This window comes from Pleurodeles waltl, chromosome 4_1, assembly GCF_031143425.1.
Source record: "Pleurodeles waltl isolate 20211129_DDA chromosome 4_1, aPleWal1.hap1.20221129, whole genome shotgun sequence".
Classification (NCBI taxonomy): Eukaryota; Metazoa; Chordata; class Amphibia; order Caudata; family Salamandridae; genus Pleurodeles; species Pleurodeles waltl.
This window is the reverse complement of record NC_090442.1, coordinates 71,240,206-71,267,289: the sequence shown is the minus strand read 5'-3', so window position 1 is coordinate 71,267,289 and position 27,084 is coordinate 71,240,206. Positions and strand designations below refer to the sequence as shown.

At 50.4% G+C, this 27,084-nt stretch overlaps 1 protein-coding gene across 8 annotated transcripts in view; it reads right to left on the bottom strand.

Moving 5' to 3' along the window:
- The window catches only part of PTPRF (protein tyrosine phosphatase receptor type F), a 597,274-nt gene that overhangs the window by 280,804 nt on the left and 289,386 nt on the right, over nt 1-27,084 (bottom strand). The window lies entirely within an intron of this gene.

Below are 27,084 nucleotides of genomic sequence, written 5' to 3'. Positions count from 1 at the left end.
AGAAACACATTGCTTTCGGTCTGTATTTATCTGTACAAATCAGTAAAAACAGAAAACTGGGAGCCTTAATTATAATTCACTCAGATTGCCTTTGCGTCTCACACTTTAGTGTGGTGGTGAGCTGTGTGAATACGGGATGTGTGTATTTCACAAACTGCTTTTTATGGCTATTTGCAGGGATGTACATTATTACAGCTTGGGATATTTAATATGCGTCACACATTGTTTTGTGTGGTGATGAGATGTGTGTACTGGGGAGGTGTACCTTACCATAGACTGGGGGCTCTGCAATATACCACACACTGAATTGTGTGGTGGTGAGATGTGTGTATTAGGGAGGAGCACCTTACCACAGAGCGGGGGCTCAGCCTATACAACACACTACTTTGTGTGGAGGTGATATGTGTGTATTAGGGAGGTGCACCTTACCACAGAACGCGGGCTCGGACTATAGAGCACACTGCTTTGTGTGGAGGTGATGTGTGTGTATTAGGGAGGTGCACCTTACCACAGAGCGGGGACGGTGCCTATAGAACAAACTGCATTGTGTGGTTGGGGGGAGGGTAAGTGGGTGTGCACCTTATCACCGGGGAGGGTGGTAGGCCAGGATGAAACAAACCACACAGGTTGCTCCGGGGCTGTAAGAGATCACATCTCTAAAGGCACACCGAGACATTAGCTCACCACTACAAAGCACTACGACCCCCACCGTCCCCTCCAGCTCAAAGACCCCTCCCTTTGTAAGAAGAGACAACCTCTGTCCCAGCTGAAGCCGCAAGAGCAGACCCAGAACCCCCAACCTGCCACTCTCAGGCGGACAGGAGGAGACAGCCTTTAAATACTTAATGAGGCGAGATGGCAGCCCGGTGCATTTACCAGAATCCAATCCCCTCCATGCGGTGCAGACACCAGATACCAGCCTGCACCCCCACCCCAAGTGAAGGCAGCCCCCTCCCAAAAGGCCCCCAGCTCAGATCATTTTCCGCACAAGGAGGGGTGCACAGACATCAGACAGCAGCGTGCATCGATTTCAAGGGGTGATGCGGAAGGCATTTTAGAGGCCACTACACAGTGTGTTCACCCATGAAAGTGGGGGAAGGGGGCGGTTTGGGGGTGGGGGCTGAACACATCACCGACGTCACTTAGAGGGCACTCCGCGGAGCATCATCTATTGTAACTATCACAGTTGGTGGTATCTCATTGATTCTACAATTGTCGGTTATTTTTCTTAACTTTCAGGGAGATAATGGCTGACATTATCCATATCTGAGTAATGTCACTTCAGCCGTGTAGGGGGCGCGTCTCACCGTGAGCACCCCACAACCACTTGAGGTATACGAATGGGCTTCAGAATGGCTGCATGTCCAGGTGTGATGTCCCTGCGATAACTGGCAGCACCAGTGTGATGTCTCTGAAGAGCAGTTCACACTGTGATGTCACTGTGACAAGGCTTCCTCACAGTATGAGGTCACTAGGGCAATGGCAACTCCCAGTGTGACGTCACAAGGGCTATGGCCGCTCCCAGTGCGAGTTCACTAGGGCAATGGCAGCTCCCAGGGTGACGTCACTAGGGCAAAGGCAGCTTCCAGTGCGATGTCACTGAAAAACACTGGACACTGATGTCACTGTGACGAGGCTTGGTCCCAGTGTGATGTCACTAAGGAAATGTCAGCTTCCATTGTGATGTCACTAGGGCAATGTCAGCTTCCAATGTGATGTCACTAGGGCAATGGGAGCTTCCAATGTGATAACACCACGGTAAGGGAAGCCCTCGGAATGATATGACTGCTGCACAAGCAACGCCCCAATGTGACATCAGCAACGCTCACCTCTCCGTGGAATGCACTTTGGCAAGAGCAGTCTCTGGTGATATGCCACTGCAGTAAGGCCAATTCCCTATGTAATGCCAGTAGAGTAAAGGCAGCTCACAGGGTGATGTCACCGAAGTAAAAGCAGTTACCACTGTGATGTCACTGCAGCGAGACTTGCACCCAATTACGGCAAAGGCACCTCCAAGTGTGATATCACCGAAGTAAAGGCAGTGTCCATTGATGTCACTGTGTCAAGACTTGTTTCCAGTGTGATGACACAGGGGCAATTGAAGCACCTAATGTCACGTCAGCGGGGCACAGGCATGTCACCGGGGGAAAAGCGGCTCCCATTGTGATGTCACTGGGGCAAAGGCAGCACCCACTGTGATGTCACTCGGGCTAAGACTGCTCCCATTGTGATGTCACCAAGGCAAATACAGCTCCCATTGTGATGCCACTAGGCCATAGGCAGCTCCCACTGTGATGTCACTGGGACAAAGGCAGCTCCCATTGTGATGCCACTGGGACAAAGGCAGCTCCCATTGTGATGCCACTAGGGCAAAGCCTGCTCCCACTGTGATGTCACCAAGGCAAAGCTCCCACTGTGATGTCACTGGGGCAAAGGCAGCTCCCATTGTGATGACACTAAGGCAAAGGTGGCTCCCATTGTGATGTCACTAGGGCTAAGACTGCTCCCATTGTGATGTCACTAGGGCTGAGACTGCTCGCATTGTGATGTCACCAAAGCAAATACAGCTCCCACTGTGATGTCAGCAAGGTAAATACAGCTCCCACTGTGATCTCATTAGTGCAAAGGCCGCTCCCATTGTGAGGTCACTAGGCCATAGGGAGCTCCAACTGTGATGTCACCAGGGTAAAGGCAGCTCCCATTGTGATGTCACTCGGGCTAAGACTGCTTTCATTGTGATGTCACTAGGGCAAAGACTGCTCCCACTGTGATGTTACTAGGGCAAAGACTGCTCCCACTGTGATGTTACTAGGGCAAAGACTGCTCGCATTGTGATGTCACCAAAGCAAATACAGCTCCCACTGTGATGTCAGCAAGGCAAATACAGCTCCCACTGTGATGTCACTAGTGCATAGGAAGCTCCCATTGTGATGTCACTAGGCCATAGGCAGCTCCCATTGTGATGCCATCAAGGTAAAGGCAGCTCCCATTGTGGTGTCACTAGGGCATAGACTGCTCCCACTGTGATGTCACCAAGGAAACTATAGCTCCAACTGTGATGTCACTAGTGCAAAGGCAGCTCCCATTGTGATGCCACTTGGGCATAGGCAGCTCCCATTGTGATGTCACTGGGGCCAAGGCAGCTCCCATTGTGATGTCACTGGGGCCAAGGTAGCTCCAATTGCGCTGTCACCAGGGAAAAGGGAGCTCCCATTGTGATGTCACTAGGACAAAGGCAGCTCCTATTTTGATCTCGTTAGAACAAAGGCATCTCTCAGTGTGATGTCACCAGGGCAAAGTCAGCTCCAACTGTGCTGTCACCGGGGCAAAGACAGCTCCCATTATGATGTCACTAGGGCAAAGGACAGCTCCCATTATGATGTCACTAGGGCAAAGACAGCTCCCATTATGATTTCACTAGGGCAAAGGCAGCTGCTTTTTTGATGTCACTAGGGCAATGGCAACCCCCAGTGTGATGTCAATGCAGTAAAGGACTCTCCCATTGTGATGTCGCGGCAGTAAGGGTCTCTCCTAGTGTGATGTCGCTGCATTAAGCGCCGTTTCTCGGTGTAGCGCCGAAGGCCCTCGTTCCCTAGTACATAGGCCGTGTCACAGTAGCTCCCATATCCCCTCTGGGGCTTCGTGGCACTGACTTTAGGAGATTCAGTCTCTGGGATCAATATAGCCGGAGTCGAGACGAGATAAGCTGCTGTCCCCCGGCGCGCAGACGAGCGGGTGTCTAATGAGTCTACAAACAATCAATAACAGATAATTGCGCTAATTAAGCCGTGCCGCGACAGCTGCGCAGCCAGCAGGCCTCTCTTCTCCACCGGCCTTCGAGGCTGCAGCAATCTTCACGAGGGGGCGAGTTTAGCCCCAGACTATGGATCAAACGAGGCCTCTCGGCACCCCTTTAAAAACACCACGTGATTAGTGTCCCGAGCTCGGGACAGGGGTCTCCTGCAACAGCCGAGGACTCGAAAACGTCTTCAGCTGCTCGTGCAGGCTGATACAAATATGATAACGCCTCGGAGGTCACACGCAGTGAGGAATACAGCGGAGGTATGTACACGCAAAAACACACACACAAACCAAAGGGGAAAAACAAACAACAAAAAACGTAAAGTTTAAAAAGTTCTGTAAATGTGAAGGGATTTGAAATTGAAGGAAACAAGTGGTTACTTTAATCACATTGGTTCAAGGGTACCGTGAATCGAACAGACTACGATGGATGGCCTCAAATGGATTTAAAAAAAGCTCCAACCTCCTCATTATAACTGACATTGTATTATAAGCTTATATATGTGAAGTAAACAACAAAATGGTCTATTCCCAAGGAAGGAAGCCGGCACCAAAACCAGACAACGTATCCCAGGCAAACTGCAATGACTGACATCTGGGCCAGCCAATGAGGAAGCATTTGCTTCTGAGCAGAAACAAAGGTGCACTTACCACTTGGGATGATGTGCCTAACAGCAAAGTTTGGCTCATACCCTAAAGCAGTGGTTCCCAACCTGTGATCCGTGGACCCCTGGGGGTCCTCAACTGCTTAGAAAATTAAATAATATTAACAGATTAGGTCCCCAGTTTTCAGTAATGACTCATGGGGGGGTGGTACCTGGATTCCAGTAATGAGTCCGTGAGGGTCCCTGGATTCCAGTCATGAGAAAGTGGGGGCCCACAGAAGTCAAAAGGTTGGGAACCACTGCCCTAAATGTTCCAGTTTATGTAAACGGGCACCTAAACTGCTGACAGCTCTAAAGACATTTACACTACATTTTCAGCCAATCATGAAGTCTGTGGGTCCGCTCTTTTAAACTGGCCTAGCTTTTTTTTTTTTCTTTTCTTAATTATACACGCCATCAGCAAATAAAGCCTGGTGCGCAATCTTTGTGAACTCAAGGGTTAACCATTACACTAGAGATTTGAAATTACGGTGTTATTAATAAACCTGAATTTTATTCAGTCAATGAAACTTACAGCTGCAGCCTTTCCAGTTTTCCCATGAAAGTTCTCCTGGTCCGAGGTGTCAGTTGCTACGAGGAAGGAATCCAGGCTCCGCACGGAGAGGGCCTCCTCCTTTCATCATCAGGGATGAACCACTATGGCCGGGCCAAGTGGTGTCTGCCTAGTTGGTGTGAAGTTAAGAAGTGGAGGTACAGTTTACGCACACCCTAGCGGAGAAAGCGTAAGCTTCCTTTCATCTGAATACATGTTGCTGAAAATAATCCCTATAAATTCTTTCAAGGGTCGAATATTTTGGAACATTGCGTTTCCCCTCTCTGCCGGCAATCTACATAGAAGATCATCCTCTCATCCCGTGTGTCCTACAAACAGTGGGAATTACAGATTAGGAGTGGTTTTTCAGATGTCTGGCTTGGGAGGTGGAATACACAAAACCTGCTCCAGTGCGATCCAACTCCACAGTTTTCCTCGAGGAAAATCTAGCAAAATAACCATTGGTCCCAGCCAGCTGACCACCAAAAATAGAAAAAATCCTCTACCTGCACTCAAGCAGGACCGGTGTTCACCTTCTTTTGAAAATCAACATATACCGGAACCCATGAACCAGTATGGTGAAGAACTGGGCCTCAACAGCACAACTTTAACTTGTTTAGAGCTTCCTGGATGTTGAAGTTTCATCCCACCGGTCTCCTTCCAGAAAGGATCGGACAGTGCTTCCTGGATGCTGAAGTTGCATTCTACCCATCACCTTCCAGAGAAGGTGATGGATAGACCATGCTTCGTGGACTTTGAAGTTCCATTGTACCCATCACCTTCCAGAGAGGAAACTCCCTGGATCACCGCCCTCAAGGACACCAGACCCAGTCCCGCAGACACCCTCAAAATCTGTGTCCAAAACCTCTCCAACTTGCTCTCATTTGTCGCCGACACCGTCGGCCCCTGGAAAACAACACCAGCAGCAAACACACCAAGCAAGCCACATGGTTCACCCCAGAACTTTGGGCCCTCAAACGCCACTGAAGGAAACTAGAAAGACTCTGGTGCGCCGACAAGACCCCCGCCAACCTCGATTCTTTCAGGTCTGCCCTCATCACATACCACTGCTGACTCAGGAAGACCAAGAAAGAAGCAGTCACCACCCGCATCGAGGCAAGCAGCAGCCATGCCAGAGAACTCGTCAGCATTGTCAGCAAATTCTCCTGCCCCTCCGCCACTGAAAACACGATCCACCCCACCCAAGCCCTCTGTGACAAGCTACAACTACTTCCACCACAAGATCTCCGACATCTACAGCAACTTCAACCCCACCCCCTCCACCAGATCTCCAAATAGAATCAACTCACTACTGAAGACACCACCACCATCATGACCTCCATCCACTCCGGGTGCCCTGCGGACCACCACCCGCATCAATTCTACAACCTAGAAAAAGAAGTAATCAGAGCATCCCTCACAGAAATCCTCAACACCGCCATTGCCACAGCCACTGTCCCCAATGCCTGGAAACATGCCAAGGTCAAGCCCCTTCTGAAGAAACCCTCAGCAGATCCCTACAAGCTCAAAAACGATTGCCCCATCTCGCTCCTCCCATTCCCTGCCAAAGTCTTGGAAAAGGCCATCAACTGCAAGCTCACAGACTACCTTGAACACAACAACTTGCTCAACCTATCCCAATCCAGCTTCCGGCCAAACCACAGCACAGAGACCGCCCTGATCGCAGCAACTGATGACATCAGATGCCTCCTGGACCCCAGGGGAACAGCGGCCCACATCCTCCTCAACCTATCTGCAGCTTTCAGCACCATCTCCAACCACGCTCTCATCATCAGACTCCACAGCATCAGCATCCAAGACATCGCACTCAACAGGATTTCCTCTCTCCTCCTGAACACAGAGGATGCTCCTCCCACCCTTCGCCTTCAAAGACATCTTCTGTGGCATCCCCCAGGGCTCCTCCCTTAGCCCCACCCTCTTCAACACCTACATGACTCTGGTAGCAGACATCCCCCGCTTGCACGGGCTCAACATTGTCTCCCACACCAATGATACCCAGCTTGTCCTCTCCCTCACAGATGCCACCACCATGGGGAACCCATTTCCAAAACACCATGACCGACATTGCCTCCTAGATGAGGACCAGCTGCCTGGAGCTAAACTCAGACAAAATAGAGATCCTCATATTTGGAACCAAGCCACCCCCCTAGGATGACTCGTGGTGGCCTGCAGCCCTCGATCACCCACCCACACCCTCCAGCCATGCACGCATCCTCAGGATCATCCTGGACACCCAACTGACCATGAACAAACAGATCAACGCCATCTCTGCTGCCTGCTTCCACATGCTCTGCAAGATTTACTGATGGATACCCATCTCCACCAGGAAGATAGTCACTCAGGACCTCATCTCCAGCCGCTTTGACTACTGCAACGCACTTTATGCCAGAACCACGAAGCAGTACTTGAACCTTCTTCAAACCATCCAGAACAATGCAGTAAAACTCATCCTCATCCTCCCCAGAACAACCAGCATCACTCCCCACCCCAGGGCCCCCCACTAGCTCCCTGGTACTGCAAAGATGCCTCTTCAAACTCCTCATGCACATCCAGAAAGCCCTCAACAATGCCGGACTTGCCTATATCAACAACCGCCTCACATTCCACTGACCGACCAGAGAACTCCACTCAACCACCCTCGCCCAGTCCCACGTCCCCTGCATCTGCCGCAAATGCTTCGGAGGGCTCTCCTCCCACCTTGCCACCAAATCCCAGAAACCACCTCCGCGTCCATCTGCGCACAACCACTTCTATGAGGACTTCATAAAGCAGCACAAGACCTGGCCCTTCAACCATCGCCAGCCGGGCGAGACCCGCGGCATCGCAGCAGCACATGGAGATCTCCCGGGGTGACAAGTTTGCGCTCTACAAGACCCCCGATTGATTGACTGTTCTTCCTGGATGCTCAAGTTCCTTCCTATCAGTCCTCCACGTCGCCTCAAGCAGACAGAGTTAAGTCTTGTCTGTGCTTCCGAAGACCTTGTGTGAGAAGTAGATGCTCCTGCAGTACGAGGGCCCTGAACGCCTAGATTCTTTGGCGCAGAAGCCATGACACCAGATCGAATGAGGACCACCCGATGATGCCGCTGAGGAGCCGAGCCAGAAGATCAGGATGCCAATGTGAAAGTGCTTAGTCTGTGGGGGTGATGGTAGGTAGCAGGGTTATTCCATAAGACCAACCTAAGACTCCTTGTTGTCACCTTTGACTCTGTCCGGTGACGAAGAGGGACCGAACTATTAGTAGTTTAGTTATAGATTAAAACATGAGCTTCAGTGGTGCTTCTCGGCAGAAACTAAACCCCTGAAGCTGGACCAGCAGGTGATGCAGACCTGTCGAGACCGACCAGGGTTGCTTTTGGCATCCAGGTGGGCTCAGCATGTCGGTGCCAGCTCTACTGAAAGTGCTCATAGATGCCATCTATGCCCCCCAACCACATGCCTCACTACAGCCCAAATCCATGGCTCGGTTATGATTTCACCTCAACTTGGGTCCCTCTAAACCTTGTTGGAATTACAAATTATGTGCAATTTTCATCCCACTATACGTAGATACCACATGCAGATGCACACATGACAATGAATTTTCAGCCAATCATTTGAAGACCCTACAAAAGATATACCACTAGAAGCTACTGTTGCTCAGCAGGTTCATGCACCTCCATGCTTCAAGTTCAAATCAACAGGTGAAAACAGGTCTGGGATTGCATTTGTTACCAAAGATATAGATTTCTGGCTACAGAGTCCCCTTTTTGCATGGAGCCAAGACTGATTTGCATATTGCATGTCCGCTTGTAGCGAGACGTGCTGAAAATGTAGGAATAAACTGAGCCTAGATTAATTACCAATGCCTGGGATTATTTCAAGCATTCCATTTATCACTGTTTGTATTGCCATATGTTCAAATCCTGGCCCGGCTTTTTTCCGAAAGTCAAAAAAAAATCACATCTAAATTATGCACTTTGTAATAAGCATGAAGAGATTTCCATTTGTGGAATGAGGTAAAGCAAAGGTGATTAGCATTCTGCAGCAGGCATAAATCCACTGAATTCTGAATATCAAGTTAAGTGCCAGTGACCCAGTGTGAGTCACCAAAAGCAGTGAATTTTTCAACATTATTTCTGCATTCTTCTCAAAGAGTGGGTAGGCCCATAAAATAAAGAAGTCTTGAGAAAAAAAAAAACTGCTGGCCTAGGGGTACCAATCTCTACAAAAGGGGCACCTCACGTTTTGGCCTTTTAGATAATGAGGCAGATAGGAGCTGTGTGGCTCACCCCGTTGCACCTTTCCTCTTTACGCTCGCACTAATGGCCCTACGCGCTCTGCAGCTCTGTATCAAGTCTTATACCTCTGTGTGTCTTGATTAATTCTGCTACTGATGCTGCCCCCCGGTGCTCCTCCCCCCACCTCTCACGTGTCTTTAGCAACTCGTTTTTTTAGGTTGAGCGCACAAGCGCTCTGACTTGTAATCAATCTGTGGGCTTTTAACCACGCCCATCACTATCGCTCGTTCGTGGGCTTGCCTTTCAAAAATCCTCGGTTATCATTGGTAAATGCTTTACGTTTGTCCCTCCTTGGGGAGGTTTTGTTACGTCCTTGGCCATCAACCCTGTTACATGGATAATTGCACGATTGCCGATACGTTTGACTGCTAGCGGACGTCTTTTTCCTTTTCTGCCTCTCCTTCACGCTTCTGGTGTCCGTGGCGCTTTGAATTGACCCGCTTATGTCAACCGTTTTACTTATCATTTTCAATTTATGTGGCAAGAAAAGTCCAGTTAGGAAATTATAACACTAATAGCTCTAACTCGAGCTCCCCTGAGGACAGCACTCCTAGTCTGACGACAGCTCCCCTCCTAGTCCGAAGAAAGCTCCCCTGCCAGTCTGAAGTGAGCTTCCCTCCTAGTCCGAAGAGAGCTCCCCTCCTAGTCTGAAGAGCGCTCCTCTGAGGACATCTCCCCTCCTGGTCCGAAGAGAACGCCCCTCCTAGTCTGAAGACCGCTCTCCTCCTAGTCTGAAGAGAGCTCCCCTCCTAGTCCAGAGCGTGCTCCCCCTCCTAGTCCGAACAGAGCTCCCCTCTTAGCCTCCTAGATGCACTATAGATCAGGCCAAGTCTTTCCCATCAGGCTTTGAAGGAAATGTAAATGGACTGTCCCTCGTTCCCTCCAGCCCCCCCCGTGCCGGACTCCAACATTCGGCCTATTCCAAACCCGTTGATTACCTCTGCTCTGCACATCTGATCTACAATACACCGTCTAACAAAAGTTACTGAAATAATGTTTGAACCCAAACTTCAGATTAAGAACAGACTCCACAGAATGGCTGCAGAAAACGTATTTCTAAAAGCATGAAAAGCTTGAGCGAGGAAAGTGTTCATTCACTACTGCATTCCATTGCTGCATTTTACATCACTACACAGAATCTCTGGCACCGACAGCTGATTCACAAGTATGATAACACTAGAATAAAAAGTATCACCCTTTTAATCAGAGCACATGCGGCTGGCCTACTTTTCAGGAATGACGGTCACTGCAGAGATCAAAAACACTTTGAAGATGGGCAACGAGGTTCCAGTCTTGGCGCCGGCTGAACATCCTGTGATCCTGGGCACACTTAATCTCCTGGTGCCAACCAAAAAAACATTGTGTACTTGTCTAACGTAACTGGTGCTCATGTAAAGCACTTCAGTACCTTCAGGTCGAGTTCTTGAAATATAAAACTGTTAAAAAAAAAATGCCCATAGAAGAAAAAATATGGCAATACCACCAGAAAAACAGATGACCTCGTAAGGACGCATGAGTTAATTTTTCCGAGGAGCGGTGGAGAAAAAGTTAACAACTAGCCGAGAATTTGGAAGTTACTGGAGGTGGAATTTGGAAGTTACTGGAGTAGGATGTGGGGGGACAAAACCTGAGATGGAGGAGGCGGGTGCCGCGAGGGAAGGCTGCTGGCAACGCGCCCCGGACTGGACGCAGCGGTCTAATCACGAGGCGCTACCCAGCCGGGCCCAGACAAATGTCACCCGCGCCATTAAAGGCGACTTCATTCGAGCATCTCTCCGCGGAAGATCCGCGAAGCTCAGGAAATTTTATAAAGGTCAAAAACTCATTAGGGCCTGTCATTAAATCCTCTTTAGCTAACCGCGCCCTGCGACAAAACGCGCGCAAGGCTGGTCGGGCGCGGAGGAACAAATAAAGGATATACAGGGCTGCTTGGCGCGGCCGCTGTCAGGGCCCTTTTCTTCCAAGGGGTTGCTTCATACCTAATAGCCATATTACCATAAATTATTATTCATAAAAGCCGGCGCGAGATTACCCTGGCCGCCGCCGCTCTCGCATATTAAAACGGGGAATGATGAAAGGCGCCCAGCCAGGTATGGGGTCTGCGAGGCGCGCAAGGCGCATTATTAGGAGGTCCGGCGCGGCCCTACCGGGGACCCCAAGACCTGCGCCCGGGATTTGCGGCTTCGCGATTCGCACTGCCAGCTTTCCAATTAAACGCAAAGCGAGGGCCCGGAAAATGGGATTTTTTTTTCCCAACCAGGGCACGGATTTCGTGTATATATTTATTTGTGTGGCGATATTACTAAATAGTAACGTTGCTGCGCTGTACAGCGTGAAGCGGCGCAGTAATAAGGAACAGACTGCTGCATTCAGTTGGCGCTGAGCAGCTTCAGGGCGCCCTCTCATCTCCTGGAGGCTGCAGCTGAGAGGGGATGCCCGCTCTAGGGTTGTTTGGGACCTGTTACCCGTGCCTATAAATCTATACTTCGGGTTTAATTTAAGGATGTCCAATTTGTGCCCGCGAGGGCTCAGACCGAACTTAAATGATTCACGTTTAGGATTATTACATACAACGTCATCTCCAGGCGTGATTTAGGTGGACAGGCGGGCGGTGGTTGGTGGCGGACAGGCGGGCCACCAGGCGGACAGGAAGGTGGACAGGCAGGTGGTGGCGGCCGCAGGAAGCGTAAGGAAAGGGCCCAGCTATGGAAAATACATCTCTTGGCTGCAGGGCTCCGGCTCCAATGATCGGGGGAGGCTTCATAGGGTGGTGCTGCGTTGGTGGTGGTCGGGGTAGGGGGTATTTCTGATACTTAAGTCCTGTTGTCAGACTGTCATTTGCATCACGTGTTGCCCGTTGTGGTATGGAGGTTGTGTGTGTTTCTGGGGGGTGGAGGGGGTCTGAGCAGGGTTCTGCAGAGCTGGCGCAGTGAGAGGAAGGGTCCTTTAAGGGGTGACCAGGGCCGAATTGGGGGTCCCTCCTGAAGTTACCAGTCCTGGCGTGAAGGAATCTTCCATTGGACATGCGACTGACCTTTCCCCAACTCAGCCCACCTTTCAGGTGCGCTGGCCTTGCGCACTGCTGAAGGTAAACAGAGTTCTCTGCTCGGCCCTAACCTCGTGGCCCCCTGGGCAGGGGCAGCAGAGTGAGTCAGGGGTGACAGCTGGTCCGTGGCTCCCACCCAGCTGCCATGGACCCCCAGCTTGCGGGGCAAGGCCTGGACCCAGCCCGCCTGCGCTACGTTACATGTAAAGCCACCCTGTCCACGGGCAATTCCATTCCAGTCCTCCAGCCACTAAAAGCAGACATGAAACACAGCAGGGCATCGTATGGGGGAGCCTTGGAGAAGTCTAGTCTAAATTTAGCCCACCCCCTTCACCTCCAACATCCCTTCCAGATTACCCACCCGAACGTAAGTCTAGTTGAGTTTGATCTTAATTAGGGCTCCTGGTTTTATGATGTTTAATTTATTTTATATCTCCACCTGTATTTATCTATACATTTTTTTGCTAATTTTATCTGTATAAATCCACATTTATTTTGGGTTTGGTGAACACTTAAGCGGAAACTGGTATACTTGCACATATATTTAAGTGAAAATATGCACTTACGTTTGAATGCCTGCCAGGTTTCAATGATATGAACAACTGTAACTGCATAAGATACACCAATGCACTTATATGAAAATATGCAAATTTCAGTAAAAACTGTATGCATAACTAATGCTGTTTAAGCCTCTCTACTGAAATTATTTTCTTTTTAACCCCCTTACCCGTCAGACACAGCTCTTGGCCTGACAGTCATGACAGACAGTATTGAGAATCGCTCAATAAGAAACACAAGCCGCTTTTAATCCACATTAAAAAATAAATACAGATAGGAAAATAAATGGTTTTCTGTTTGTATTTATCTGTAAAATCAGTATAAATGGAAAACAGGGAGCCCTAATCTTAATAGGAGGTCTGGTTACATTTTATTACTATAATATATGGCCTCTCTCACCCCCCACCATTTAAACTCTGATGTAGACCCCAGCTCTTCCAACCACCTTCTAAGTTTGGTGTGGACCCCCTGATCACCTTCAACCACCTTCAAAGTCTAGTGTAGATCACCCCCACCCTCCTTGCAGTCACCTTCAAAGTCTGGCCTAAACCTCCCCCCACACTTTCCAATGACCTTCAAAGTCTGGTGTGGACCCCCTGCTGACCCCCACCCTCCTTGCAGTCACCTTCAAAGTCTGGCCTAAACCTTCCCCCCTCACTTTCCAATGACATTCAAAGTCTGGTGTGGACCCCCTGCTGCCCTTCTAGTTCAGTGTAGAACTCCTGATCACTGTTCAGCGACCTTCAAAGTCTAGTGTAGAACGCACCCACCTTCAAAGTCTGGTGTGGTCCCCGATACCCTTCGAAGTTTAGTCTAGAACCCTTCAACCACCTTTAAAGTCCCCACTCTCCTTCCAACCAACTTCAAAGTCTAGCCTAGCCCCCCGCTCACCACGCTCACTTTCCAACGACCTTCAAAGTCTGGTGTAGATCCCCCACTCCCCTTCTAATTCTGGTTTCGAGCCCCCTTCTTCCCTCAAGTTCCCAAAAAGCTTCATGGTTCAGTCTAGCCCCCCAGATCCCTTCCCAACCACCTTCAAACCCTTGTCTAGAACCCCTTCTCATCCTCCAAGCACTTTCTAAGCCTGTTTGAGATGGTGGTAACCCTAGACCGAGGCAAACAGTATGAACCCTCTCATCTCCTGGGGGCTACCAGCTGAGAGGGGATGCCCGCTCTGGGGTTGTTTGGTCTGTGCCAGCATTGCCAACCATTCGTGGCAAGAAAGCAGGCCAGGCTGGTTCAAGCCATGGGGGATCGCGGCGGTCATCTCGACAGCTCTCAAAAAGCTGGCACAGGGAACCAACATCCCTTTGGCAAAGTCTCAGTGGGTGGCGAGAGCCAAGAACAAAACAGGTGGCAATGAATGAGACGCAGACAGATGCCCAGTGTAAGCCCCTGGCTTGAAGGCTGCTGGCAGATGCCAATGTCCCAGGTACTCTCTGCCAAGCCCTTGCCCAGATCCATGAAGCTGTAAGACTACTAGCCGTGTCAGAGACGAGGTCATGTGGGTCCTGTTGACTAGCGTGCTTGGTAGTCCGTGATGTAAAGCTGAGTCACTAAAGCCTTCGTGGCCACTTGTTCAAGTAGCCAAAACCTAGCTCACAAGAGGGGGTGTAAGGATGCAGACGGAGTAAAGTGTATCACACTTGTTGCAATGAGAATACAGATGGAATACTCACTCAACTGAGTTAAAAGCATATTACCAACAGTTCACTTACGCATGCATGAAAAATGTAAATCCAAAACAGAACAAATCACAAAAGTTCAATAAAAACACAAAACTCTCATTATGAGCACAAATTAACAACACGTATCCAGGTTGTAAGAGAAACATTGGTTGAAGCATATTGGTCGTGATCAGTTTAAAGAGCACATTAGATCTGCTGTTCATAATTGGTGGTGTTTTCAGGAATTAATTACCAGAGGTAATTAATTCCTGAAAAAAACACCAATAACATTTTTGAATCCTGTCCATGCTGCACTAGAATAAATTAGGATAAGTGGTCAGCCTGAGTCAGTTTTATGTTTTTTTCTATTGTACGTCTCTGGTCCCTGTGCCATTATTGTTGGTCTTGTCTTATGTGCTTTTATGTCCCCCCACCCTTACTGCTCCACTCGGAAGGGGATTTATATCTCGGAGTGTGTTAGCAGGGCCTTATGATGAAGCATGCCACAAATTGTGGGTGAGGGCAGTTTTTTCAACATATAAATGTTTGAATTGGTCTGGTCTTTATACCATACTTTATTCCTTGTCCTTTTTGTGAGAATATAGCAAAATGATTCATCCAGTGGGGGAGAATCAGTAAAATATTAAAGCAATGACATCAGACTTTCCAGTTCCCGTCTCAGCTACTAGCTCAAGAAAAAAGTTTTGACTACTGTTTAGGGTCCCATTTTTCAAAGAAAGTACAATCTTGGGCATTTATGACCCATATTTTCTAGCTGTAGGTGGATGGACCATGGCCACTGCATGAACCAATCAAGGTCTCTGACCAAACCATGGATCTATGACCCTGTTCTAGTCAGCCTCCTATAGTGTGGGCTTCCATGACCCAGCCACGCACCAATGACCCAACCATGCACCAATGGCTACGCTCTAGTCATGACCTTCTGCAGTGTGGGCTCCTATGACCCAACTATGCCCTAATGACCCAGCCGTGCCTTCCACAGCCTCTTGCAGTGTTGGCCACTATGGCCCAACCATGCATCAATGTCCCAACCTTGCACTAATGCCCTGTTCCAGTCACCCCCATGCAGGGTGGGCTACAATGACCCAACCATGCACCAATGGCCCAACCATGCCCGAGGACCCTGTTCTAGTCACAGTCCCCTACACTGTGGGTTACCGTGACCCAAACAGGCACCAAGGACCAAACCAGGCACCAGGGCCCAATCCATGCACCAATGGCCCCAAACCATGCACCAATGGCCCCAAACCATGCACCAATGGCCCAACCATTCATCAACAACCCAACAATGCACCCGGCCTTGCTCTAGTCACAGCCTCCAGCAGGGAGGGACATCTTGCATAGCAGAATGGGCCACCATGACCCAACCATATCCCCAGGACCCTGTTCTAGTCGCAGCCTCCTGCAGTGTGGGGCAGGTTTGAACATTTTTGCAAGGGCTAATCTTGTTTCCCGGTCCAGACCTGGTGCTAGTGGCACTGAGTCAACAGCTCTGCACCCGTGGAGGACATTTTTTGGTACTCAGGTGGAAAAATACAGAGTTCTGTCACCAGAAAGAAAGGGAAGTATGAGTCAATGCTTAATTTGTAACATAAAAAGTGCTGGGGCACAAGATATGTCTCAGAAAGCTACTCAGGTCCGTGCCAGCGCTGCTAGATATCAGTATCGTCACCTTCTTGGCACTACAGTCCCAACAAAGTTATAATTTGGACTGAACTAGGTGAGCCAAAACTGTAAAGAATGACCTGAGCACCCTGGTGTTATTATTTTTACTTGTATATTTAATTGTTAAACACTTTGGTTGTGTATTTTTTTTTTTTAATAGACTGACAGTGCCACCAAGTGGTCAAACGCCTTAAATATATGTCTGTGTTCCAAAATAAGTGCTGGGGCTGAACACCAGAAAACACCGGCACAAATTAAGCACTAGGTTGAAACCATCAAGGCAAAGGGCACACAGACGAGGCACAGCTCTAGGTGTAACTGGTATGCATGCAGGGAGCTGGCCCTTTGTAAGAAGACCCGAGGATGACCACACGTGACTCGCAGAGACTTCCACGGGCACCCAGGCCACTAAAGAGTGTGATGGGTCTGTGCTCAACACCCTTTGGCAGGGTACTGTGGTCCCTGGCAAAGGGCATACTGGAGGGCCCCATAGATTTGAGGGGCCCACAGAGGTGACACAAGCAACCGTAAGAAGAGGGAGGGAGCTCGCCAGATCACCTGCCCCTGTAGGTATGCCAACCTGCAGGCATGCCAACCTGCCTTTCCCATAACAATCATTACACCAGTAATTTATTTAGTACTAGCATGGCACCAAAGCACGCCTTATTTATGTTTGCAATACATGGCCCAAGCTGGTCCCCACAGGGCACCGGGTGCCTCAGATTGAAATACCAGGGCAGGGCATAAGCTGGCAGGGGGTACGGAGTGCAGTCACTGCCCCAGCAGGAAATACAGCTGGCAGATCCGAGTGCAAACGAGGTGACGCTTCCATTCACTGGCACCACGTGGCCTCGGGAGGCCACCAGAGGGGGCGGGCGAGGTTTCAGGCTCCTCGGTACCACCGCAGACTACACTGAGTAAACCGGAAGTAAAACAGTCCTTTAGCCCCGTTTTTGGGTAATCCTCGCGCAGGCCTGAATTTGGCGCATTTTTGGGCGTGGTTTTGTCAGACTCGCAATTTAAGCCACACGGTGCAACACAACTTGGAAGAGTGCGGTCAGTACAGTGGTGGGCTGGCCTAGCTGCAGATGTTCTTAAAAGTCTGCGGGGCTGGGACAGAGTAAGTAGCAATGTCTGGTTTTGTCATTTCCTTCTAGTCCATCAGACCCACTCGAACCGCAGTGACGAGCCGCAGTGTCCACCCACAGCAGGTGAGTACAGGCACATGCAGCAGTGCACCCCGCCCCCACAGACCCCCCTTCACACCGTGCCGGCCCCCCCACCCCCCATCACTCAACCACTCCACGTGCAGGCAAGCCCCGGAGTACCCGGAGAGGTATGCATCACCAGCGCCCCACTCTCCCACACAGCCCATCAGTGACGCAGGCACCCCGCCCCAGCCCGCACTGCACACATCGCGGTGACACGAGGTGGGTGAAAGCTTTCACTGTAATGCGCCGCCTGAGGAGGCCGGCTCTGACTCACAGACTCCCACAGGCCCAGCAGGTACATCCAAGCGCTGGGGGGCCCGGGGGGAGGGGGGGTTGCACCTTACAGGCCCAGCAGGTACATCCAGGCTGTGCTTGGCGCGCTGTGGGGCCCGGGGGTGAAGTGGGGGCAAGGGGGCAGGAGGCGGGGTGCACCTTACAGGCCCAGCAGGTACATCCAGGCTGTGCTTGGCGCGCTGTGGGGCCCGGGGGTGAAGTGGGGGCAAGGGGGCAGGAGGCCGGGTGCACCTTACAGGCCCAGCAGGTACATCCAGGCTGTGCTTGGCGCGCTGTGGGGCCCGGGGGTGAAGTGGGGGCAAGGGGGCAGGAGGCGGGGTGCACCTTACAGGCCCAGCAGGTACATCCAGGCTGTGCTTGGCGCGCTGTGGGGCTCGGGGGTGAAGTGGGGGCAAGGGGGCAGGAGGCCGGGTGCACCTTACAGGCCCAGCAGGTACATCCAGGCTGTGCTTGGCGCGCTGTGGGGCCCGGGGGTGAAGTGGGGGCAAGGGGGCAGGAGGCCGGGTGCACCTTACAGGCCCAGCAGGTACATCCAGGCTGTGCTTGGCGCGCTGTGGGGCCCGGGGGTGAAGTGGGGGCAAGGGGGCAGGAGGCGGGGTGCACCTTACAGGCCCAGCAGGTACATCCAGGCTGTGCTAGCGCGCTGTGGGGCCCGGGGGTGAAGTGGGGGCAAGGGGGCAGGAGGCGGGGTGCACCTTACAGGCCCAGCAGGTACATCCAGGCTGTGCTTGGCGCGCTGTGGGGCCCGGGGGTGAAGTGGGGGCAAGGGGGCAGGTGGCGGGGTGCACCTTACAGGCCCAGCAGGTACATCCAGGCTGTGCTTGGCGCGCTGTGGGGCCCGGGGGTGAAGTGGGGGCAAGGGGGCAGGAGGCGGGGTGCACCTTACAGGCCCAGCAGGTACATCCAGGCTGTGAATGGCGCGCTGTGGGGCCCGAGAGAGGGCTTGCACCTCACTAGCTGGGCCTGCTCCGGAGGCCGGGATAGGCCGAGGTGAAGTGGCGACGAGCCTGAGACTGAACTGTGAGGCGGGAAGACGCAGGGGTAACAACTCACAAGCGAGACAGAGGGCACGAAGCGCTACAGGAGATGCTAGGAGGACAAGGGGTTCAGGAGTGACCGGGGCTCAGAAGTAATGGGTAACTGGAGGCCCGAGAATGAAGTCCAGCAGTGAGACGCCATGATGGGACTGGCATGCGAAAACCTCAAACTGACCACATCAGACAACCCAGCCCTGCCATTTTTCGGTCACCCAAGCGCCTATGTATTTTGGGTTCAGTTTGAGGGACCCCCTAATTCTTGTAGCACCGGAACCCCCAATGCCCCCGAGTGCTGTCAACAATGAGGGACACCTTAAGGCTTATGTGCGTCCGAGTCCAAACGTATTTTGGGGTCTCTATTTCAAAACAGCTTTGAGTTAATGATCCAGTTTCAGGTTTTTCGGGCCCTCTTTGGTCAGGTCACTGACAGGGCAGAGGCACACTTGCCTAAATCCCAAATCTGTTTACATCAAATAGTCAGGGATAGTGACGTCTGATTTCAATATTGTAACTGCAGCAGCCCAGTAATATCACTGCAGATAATCTCTGTGACACCCTCATACTTCTCATAGGTGAGGTCCTGTTTCGAACTAAGAGACACTTTTTATGGATGTTGCATGAAACAAACACACTTCTCTCCAAAATGTCTGTCAAAGGCTCTTAGATATCATCCACATCAAAAATAAGTTCAGGAATAAGAAACCAGTATTTTTAACAGCGCTGTTTAAGTGTTATTCAAGTCTATTAGGACAAGACCCCGCAGAAGAGAGCTGGCTCTATTTTTTTTGGGGGGGAGCGGGGGATGGAGCTGAAATGCTGGGGCCCTGGGCCAGCGTCCAGTTTGCCCCTGCCTTAGAACGTCTCTGTCTCAGGGTACCCTGTGGCAGGGAGACCCTCAAGTGATCTACCCACAACATTAGTCTCGAAGGGGAGCCTTTGTCGACCCCCGGGCTGGCGCCCTGGGTAGTAAGTGGCAACCTTTCTATGGGTTTTAAGTGCAGTAACTACACTTAAGTAATGCCCCGCCCACCATGTGTAAATTAAAGGGATTTCTAGAATTTAAGACAAACCATTGTGATCGTTTTATTTTGATTAATTCGAGTGAATTTTAGTGTCTGCTCTCCGGATTGCCATTGTGATTTGGGATTTAGTGTGAAGGATGAATCCAAGATGGAGGGCAGCTGCTTCCCGCAGAGCGGACCTGCCCTGCCAGCTCGAGCTGGGCTGTTCCCATTGGAGCAGGATCAAGGCTAATTTGCATATGGCTGGGGCTAATCTGAGCATGGTGGGGAAAAACAAATTGGCATGTAGCCCAGAGACTGAGATTAATTCAAGCATTCCATCCATCACTTTTTTTGTTTACGTCACTTTTTCCACTTTTGTCTACTTCAGCGCGATCTAACAGAGAAAGAGCAGGGGTCGGCCTTCTTGCACCTCCTCACCCAACACTTTTTCCTCGAGCCCATGGCTTCCCCGGTGTCCCACCAGAGCTGACCCCTGTGGCTAATACTTGCCTAGTGACACATGGCACCACCTAGACAGCTTTGGTTTTTTTACTGTTACATATACAAAGGCTTGTTGCCCCAGGTGAACGGCTGTGACTCACGTAAATCCAGTTCAGAGGTCCAGACGATAGACACAAGTCTTTGGTGAGGGGCCTCCTATGTCAAACGAGTGAGCGTGCCCCAGGTAAGTTACTCAGGCCAGGTAAACATCCCCGGTCTCAGGGAACGCGACCTGTGCCTGGTCAACCTCTATGGAAACAGGTCAGCATCACTTGCTGTCAGGTAAGCATCTGTGGACCCTAGTGGGTGTCTCAGGTACCTGTCCATGGTCCCTGGTGAACATATCTGTGGCCAAGTGAGTGTCTGAAGGTTAAAAGCTGGAGCCAGACAAGGGTCGCAGGTAGTGTCTCCCTGTTGAGCATTTCTTTGGTCAGCGGAGGAGGCCAGGCTAGCATCTGGGGTCAGGCAGAGGTCACAGGTAGTGTCTCCCTGTTGAACGTTTCTTTGGTCAGGGGAGCGCCTGAGGGGTCAGGCTAGCATCTGGGGCCAGGCAGAGGTCACAGGTAGTGTCTCCCTGTTGAACGTTTCTTTGGTCAGGAGAGGGGCCAGGCTAGCATCTGGGGTCAGGCTAGCATCTGGGGTCAGGCAGAGGTCACAGGTAGTGTCTCCCTGTTGAACGTTTCTTTGGTCAGGGGAGCGCATGAGGGGCCAGGCTAGCATCCTCTGGTACCAGTTGGGTCTGACCCAGGGGAGTGCTCCTTGGGAGTGTCTCTGGTCGCGAGGGTTCTCACGCTGGGTCTCCACGGTCTTGGGATAGAGGGGAAAGCCCCTCGGTCTTAGGGGAGGGTTTGCATCTCCAGGAAGAGTCCTAGACCCACTGGAAATGTCTACGATGACACTACAGCTCCCCTTGGTGGCCAGGAGAGTGTCTCCTGTCTCGGGTGACACCATGCTTACCAGCTAAGTGCCTCCGTTCTCGGCTCATGTCATGTCTCCAAAGACCAGAGGGTGCCCCCCAGTGCTTGGGGATTGACTGAGTTCACAGGAGTGCTTCGGAGGCCTCAGGTGAGGTCTCTGAGGACGAGAGAGAGTTCCCTGGTGCTAGGAGAGCGTGTCAGGTAGTCTCTGCAGTTTCAGGGGATCCTCTCCGGGCCCGTTTACGGTCCCAGGTCTGCGGTCTCAGTGAAGCTGTTCATTACATCGGATATCGATTGGAACAGTCTGCGGTGACCTTTCTGTGGCTGACAGGGAGAGATTACCCGAGCACGCGCTGGCATTTATGGGCTTTACTGAACAAACTATTGCTTTTCGGCCTTAAGTTTTTCCAAACTGTGTTATTCGATTTCCATTCTTTCCCTTAGAGCAACAAAACTGCCCAAAATACCCTAAAAAACAATGACAAATTCAATTGCAGTTCAATTCAGGCAGTAGCAGCAGTGCAAGCTTCAAGCACAAACCAAGTACAGCCACCGCAGCAGCGCAAGCTTCTCCCAGACAGGAGAAGCAGAGCCAACAGGAGAAGCAGAGCCCAGGCAGCAGCAGTGCAAGCTTCTCTCAGACAGGAGAAGCAGAGCCAACAGGAGAAGCAGAGCCCAGGCAGCAGCAGCGCAAGCTTCTCTCAGACAGGAGAAGCAGAGCCCAGGCAGCAGCAGTGCAAGCTTCTCAGACAGAAGAAGCAGAGCCGACAGGAGAAACAACAGGCAGCAGCGCAAGCTTCTCTCAGACAGGAGAAGCAGAGCCCAGGCAGCAACAGTGCAAGCTTCTCTCAGACAGGAGAAGCAGAGCCCAGGCAGCAGCGCAAGCTTCTCTCAGACAGAAGAAGCAGAGCCCAGGCAGCAGCAGTGCAAGCTTCTCTCAGACAGGAGAAGCAGAGCCCAGGCAGCAGCAGCGCAAGCTTCTCAGACAGAAGAAGCAGAGCTCAATCAGCAGCGCAAGCTTCTCTCAGACAGGAGAAGCGGAGCCCAGGCAGCAGCAGTGCAAGCTTCTCTCAGACAGGAGAAGCAGAGCCCAGGCAGCAGCAGTGCAAGCTTCTCTCAGACAGGAGAAGCAGAGCCAACAGGAGAAACAGCCCAGGCAGCAGCGCAAGCTTCTCTCAGACAGGAGAAGCCGAGCCCAGGCAGCAGCGCAAGCTTCTCTCAGACAGGAGAAGCAGAGCCCAAGCAGCGCAAGCTTCTCAGACAGAAGAAGCAGAGCTCAGGCAGCAGCAGCGCAAGCTTCTCTCAGACAGGAGAAACAGAGCCGAGGCAGCAGCGCAAGCTTCTCTCAGACAGGAGAAGCAGAGCAAGCGTCTCTCAGACAGGAGAAGCAGAGCAGAGGCAGCATTAGCGCAAACTTCTCAGACAGAAGAAGCAGAGCCCAGGCAGCAGCAGTGCAAGCTTCTCTCAGACAAGAGAAGCAGAGCCCAGGCAGCAGCAGCGCAAGCTTCTCAGACAGAAGAAGCAGAGCAGAGGCAGCAGAAGCACAAGCTTCTCTCAGACAGGAGAAGCAGAGCCCAGGCAGCAGCAGCAGTGTAAGCTTCAAGCACAAACCAAGTGCAGCCACAGCAGCACTGCAAGCTTCTCTCACAACAAGAAAAGGTAGAGCACAGACAGCAGTCGTGCAAGCTTCCATCAGACAGAAGAAGCAGAGTCTAGGCAGCAGCAGTGCAAGCTTTCCTCAACAAGAAAAGGTACAGCAGATACCGCAGCAGTGCGAGCTTCCCTCAGACAAGAGAAGCAGAACCCAGGCCACAGCAGCAGTGGAAGCTTTACGCAGACAGAAGAAGCAGAGTCCAGGCAGCAGCAGTGCAAGCGTGTCTCAGACAGAAGAAGCAGAACCAAGGCAGCAGCTGGGAGAGCTGCACACACAAGCCAAGTATAGTCAAAGCAGCAGCGCAAGCTTCCCTCACAACAAGAAAAGGTACTGCACAGGCAGCAGTGTAAGCTTCCCTCACAACAAGAAAAGGTAGAGCACAGACAGCAGTGGTGCAAGCTTCTCTCAGACAGGAGATGCAGAGCCCAGGCAGCAGCAGCAGTGCAAGCTTCCCTCGGACAAGGGAAGCAGAACCCAGGCTGCAGCAGCAGTGGAAGCTTCACGCAGACAGAAGAAGCAGACCCAAGGCAGCAGCAGCAGTGTAAGCTTCCCTCACAACAAGAAAAGTCAGAGCACAGGCAGCAGCAGTGCAAGCTTTTCTCGGACAGGAAAAGCAGAGCCCAGGCAGCAGCAGCGCAAGCTTCTCTCAGACAGAAGCAGCAGAGCAAGCTTCTCCCAGACAGAAGAAGCAGAGCCCAGGCAGCAGCAGCGCAAGCTTCTCTCAGACAGAAGCAGCAGAGCCCAGGCATCAGCTGAGAGAGCTGCACACACAAACCAAGTACAATTAAAGCAGCAGCACAAGCTTCTCACACAACAAGGAAAGGTACAACACAAGTGGCAGCTGTTCAAGTTTCCCCTCAGACAGAAGAAGCAGAGCCCCGGCAGCAGCTGGGAGAGCTGCACACACAAACCAAGTACAGCCAAAGCAGCAGCACAAGCTTCTCTTGCACTTGAGTACAGCATAAGCAAGGTTCTCGCACACTCACAAGTAGAGCCAAATCAGCAGTGCAAGCTTTTCTCACACTAACCAGAACAAACAGCGCAAGCTTCTCTCATACTCACAAGTACAATTAAAGCTGCAACGCGAGCGTCTCAAACACAAAACAAGTACAGCCAAAGCTACAGTGCGAGCTTCTTGCACACTCACGTACAGCCAAAGCTACAGTGCGAACTTCTCGCACACTCACGTACAGCCAAAGCTACAGTGCGAACTTCTCGCACACTCACGTACAGCCAAAGCTACAGTGCAACCTTCTTGCACCCTCACAAGTACAGAGAAAGCAGGACTGCAAGCTTCTCTCACAAGCACAGCCAAAGCAGCAGTGAATGCTTCTCTCACAAGTACAGCCAAATTGGCAGTACAAGCTTCTCACACAAAAAAAATAGAAAACACAAAGTAGCAGTGCAAACTTCACTCACACTGACAAGGACAGCCAAAGCAGCAGTGCAAGCTTCTCACACACACAACAAGTACAGCACAGGCAGCAGCAGCGCAAGCTTCTCTTTCACACACTGAACTGATACGGGAGGGCCAGCAGCAGCGCAAGGTCCCACCACAAACAGCTCCTTACGGTCAGATGCGGCTGACATGGAAGCTTCAGTTGCAGCACATTTCAGCATGATTTTTCAGATGCTGTGTTTTGTAGAAGATGGTTGTGAAGATTACTTACTCTGCATCAAATTAGAGATTACTTGGTCTACCCTGCATCAATTACAGATTACTCTAGGATTAAAGACTGAGTTTACTATTAGAAGGATCCTTGCTATAGCTCACTTTAATTTAGCTATACTTTCTTCGATTACACTGCATGACTACATTACTTTGCAACACGTTAAGGGCAGCATTGACTCAATAACTTCACTCGGCCCTGGATTACACATCATTACATTACCTTGCATAGAATTACGTACGTCGTTTGCTTTGACTCGGCTAATGTACATTATAGAACAGAGAATAGTGATTATTTTGCGCGTCATTAGATTATGGAAGTATATTACATCAGTGATTAATTTGTACCCAGAAACAGGTGCAGGGGCCTAAGGTTTTTCTTAGAAGCAGTGAAGATGCCAGGGTTACCAAATACCAAGATGCCCTAATCTTGATGCCACCTCAAGTGGATTTCTTTCACCACCCTACTCTGTGTCGCTTTTCCGGGTTCCTTTTCCTTCACTCATTCTCTCTTTGCCGTGGTTTTCTGTCTTTTCTCCCTTCTCTCTTTCATTCACTCTTTGGCCAAGGAGTGAAGATGAAAATTAAGCCCTGGTTCCCAAAAATAAGTGCCAGCACCCACCACCTGCAAACACCTGTACAAATTAAGCAATTGATTATTGAGATTCTTCTGGCCTTGCCTGTGTCACAGAAGGTTACTTTCAATGCATTAACGTGTCTCCAATTAATTCCAATTCTTACAACTAATTTACCCAGCATTAGATTACAGAAGATTACCAGAAGTACTTTTCTCCCACTACAGGGCACCGATGCATGAATTACTCAATTACTTACAGTGCATTTGATTACACACAGAAATCTACTAAACGTTAAATTAAGACTGTGAGCGTATGCTAGATCACATTTGGATTCAACTCCATTAGATTAAAGATTTAAACAAATATTATATCAGTTATCAAATCAAAGATTGCCGCCCAGCATTAATCAAGGCTTTATTCTAGTTAAATCACATAAAATGGGAACACCATCAAAAACAGGTTTAATGCACCTCGCTTAAAAGGACAGGCATCAAGGTGGACACACACAGTGGCTAAATATTGGCAAAGGAAGGCAATGTGAGGGATTTTGTTCATGCCTGCCTCAGATTTTACACCAGCACCACTTGTGTCGGTAAAGCACCACAACCCCGGAGCTAAAGCTTGTGTCCCAGGTAACACCAGCACATCTCCCACCGCTACCTTCACGCAGGCCAGAGAGATGCAGAGTTGACTGGCCAAGACCCATCAGTAACAGTGTAGCCCTGCATGTGATTATCGAAAAGAATTTAAACAAGCATTGGCAAAGCAAATAGACCTAGTGTTGGCTACCAGCAGATTGACTTGGTCAATGCTGTTTTGTAATGGTTTTGGTAAAACTTTATTCGAGGGGGCTGCAAGACACTTGCTAACATAAAATAACCCTGTCACTCACAACCATATAAACCACTGGAAAAAGTGTTCTCAATAGGGTGGAATTTCAACTATGCCGGAATAACATCTGTAAATCCATCTTGCTCTTTGATTGCGTTATCAGTAACTCTGCATCATTCTTGCTTGCGTAATTAACATTAATTTGGAGGGAAAAAATCCTACAGCAAAAGCACATTTAGCGAGTGAGTGAGTGCTCCTTATTCATTTTCTGTTGCTCTTAGAGCTATTTCTTAGCGCGAAATGCATCCTTGTGTTCGTTTTGAACGCTAGAGAGCATTTGTTGCACTAAGAAAATAGTACTAAACACAGAATTCCTCTTGTGTAATTCTGCCTAGTCGCACAGCTTTTTTGGACAATTCTGCTTGATTTCCCTCCAGGGAATGACAGGAGATACGCCCAGCCCTAGGTCCAGCCTTAGCCCCTTACATGTCGTAGCGTGTGAAAAAAATAAATAAAAAAATAATATATATATATATATATATATACACATATATATATATAAGCAATGGGGGAAGAGCGCCCCAGAAGTCTAATATAGATACAATTCTGCTAAAATCAATGGCTCTTAGATTCATACGAGACCTAAAAACAAAAAGAAGCTTTATTAGAAGATCTCTAGGCCTTTCACTGCAATGCACTCTGTGCAACGCGTCCCTGCCTGATTCAATATGACAAATCAATTACGGGGAACAGCAAAGCACCTCACCAGTCATGATAACCAGGGTGGAAAAACACACACAACGCCCCGACCTTTAGACACAGCGCTCCGGCGTGAAACACGTAAACCGCAGCCATCTTCTGACGCGCGCCCCGTTTATTGCACAAAACACTTAATGGCGCCCACCACAATGGCTTGATAGGACGTGAAGAAGCATAGTAATTCAAGAGATAAAAGGCGGCGCTCAATCGCTGCATTCAATCTGTGAGCTGAAAAGAGGGACCGTGTTTTCCGACACAGCTCCCCAACAAGGCGCTTTCTGCACAGGCGCTAATGAGGAGATTGTGTTTACACCTACGGCAGGATATTTCTCCACTGAGTAACAAAGGGCCATTCGTTTCTATGAAGGCAGAA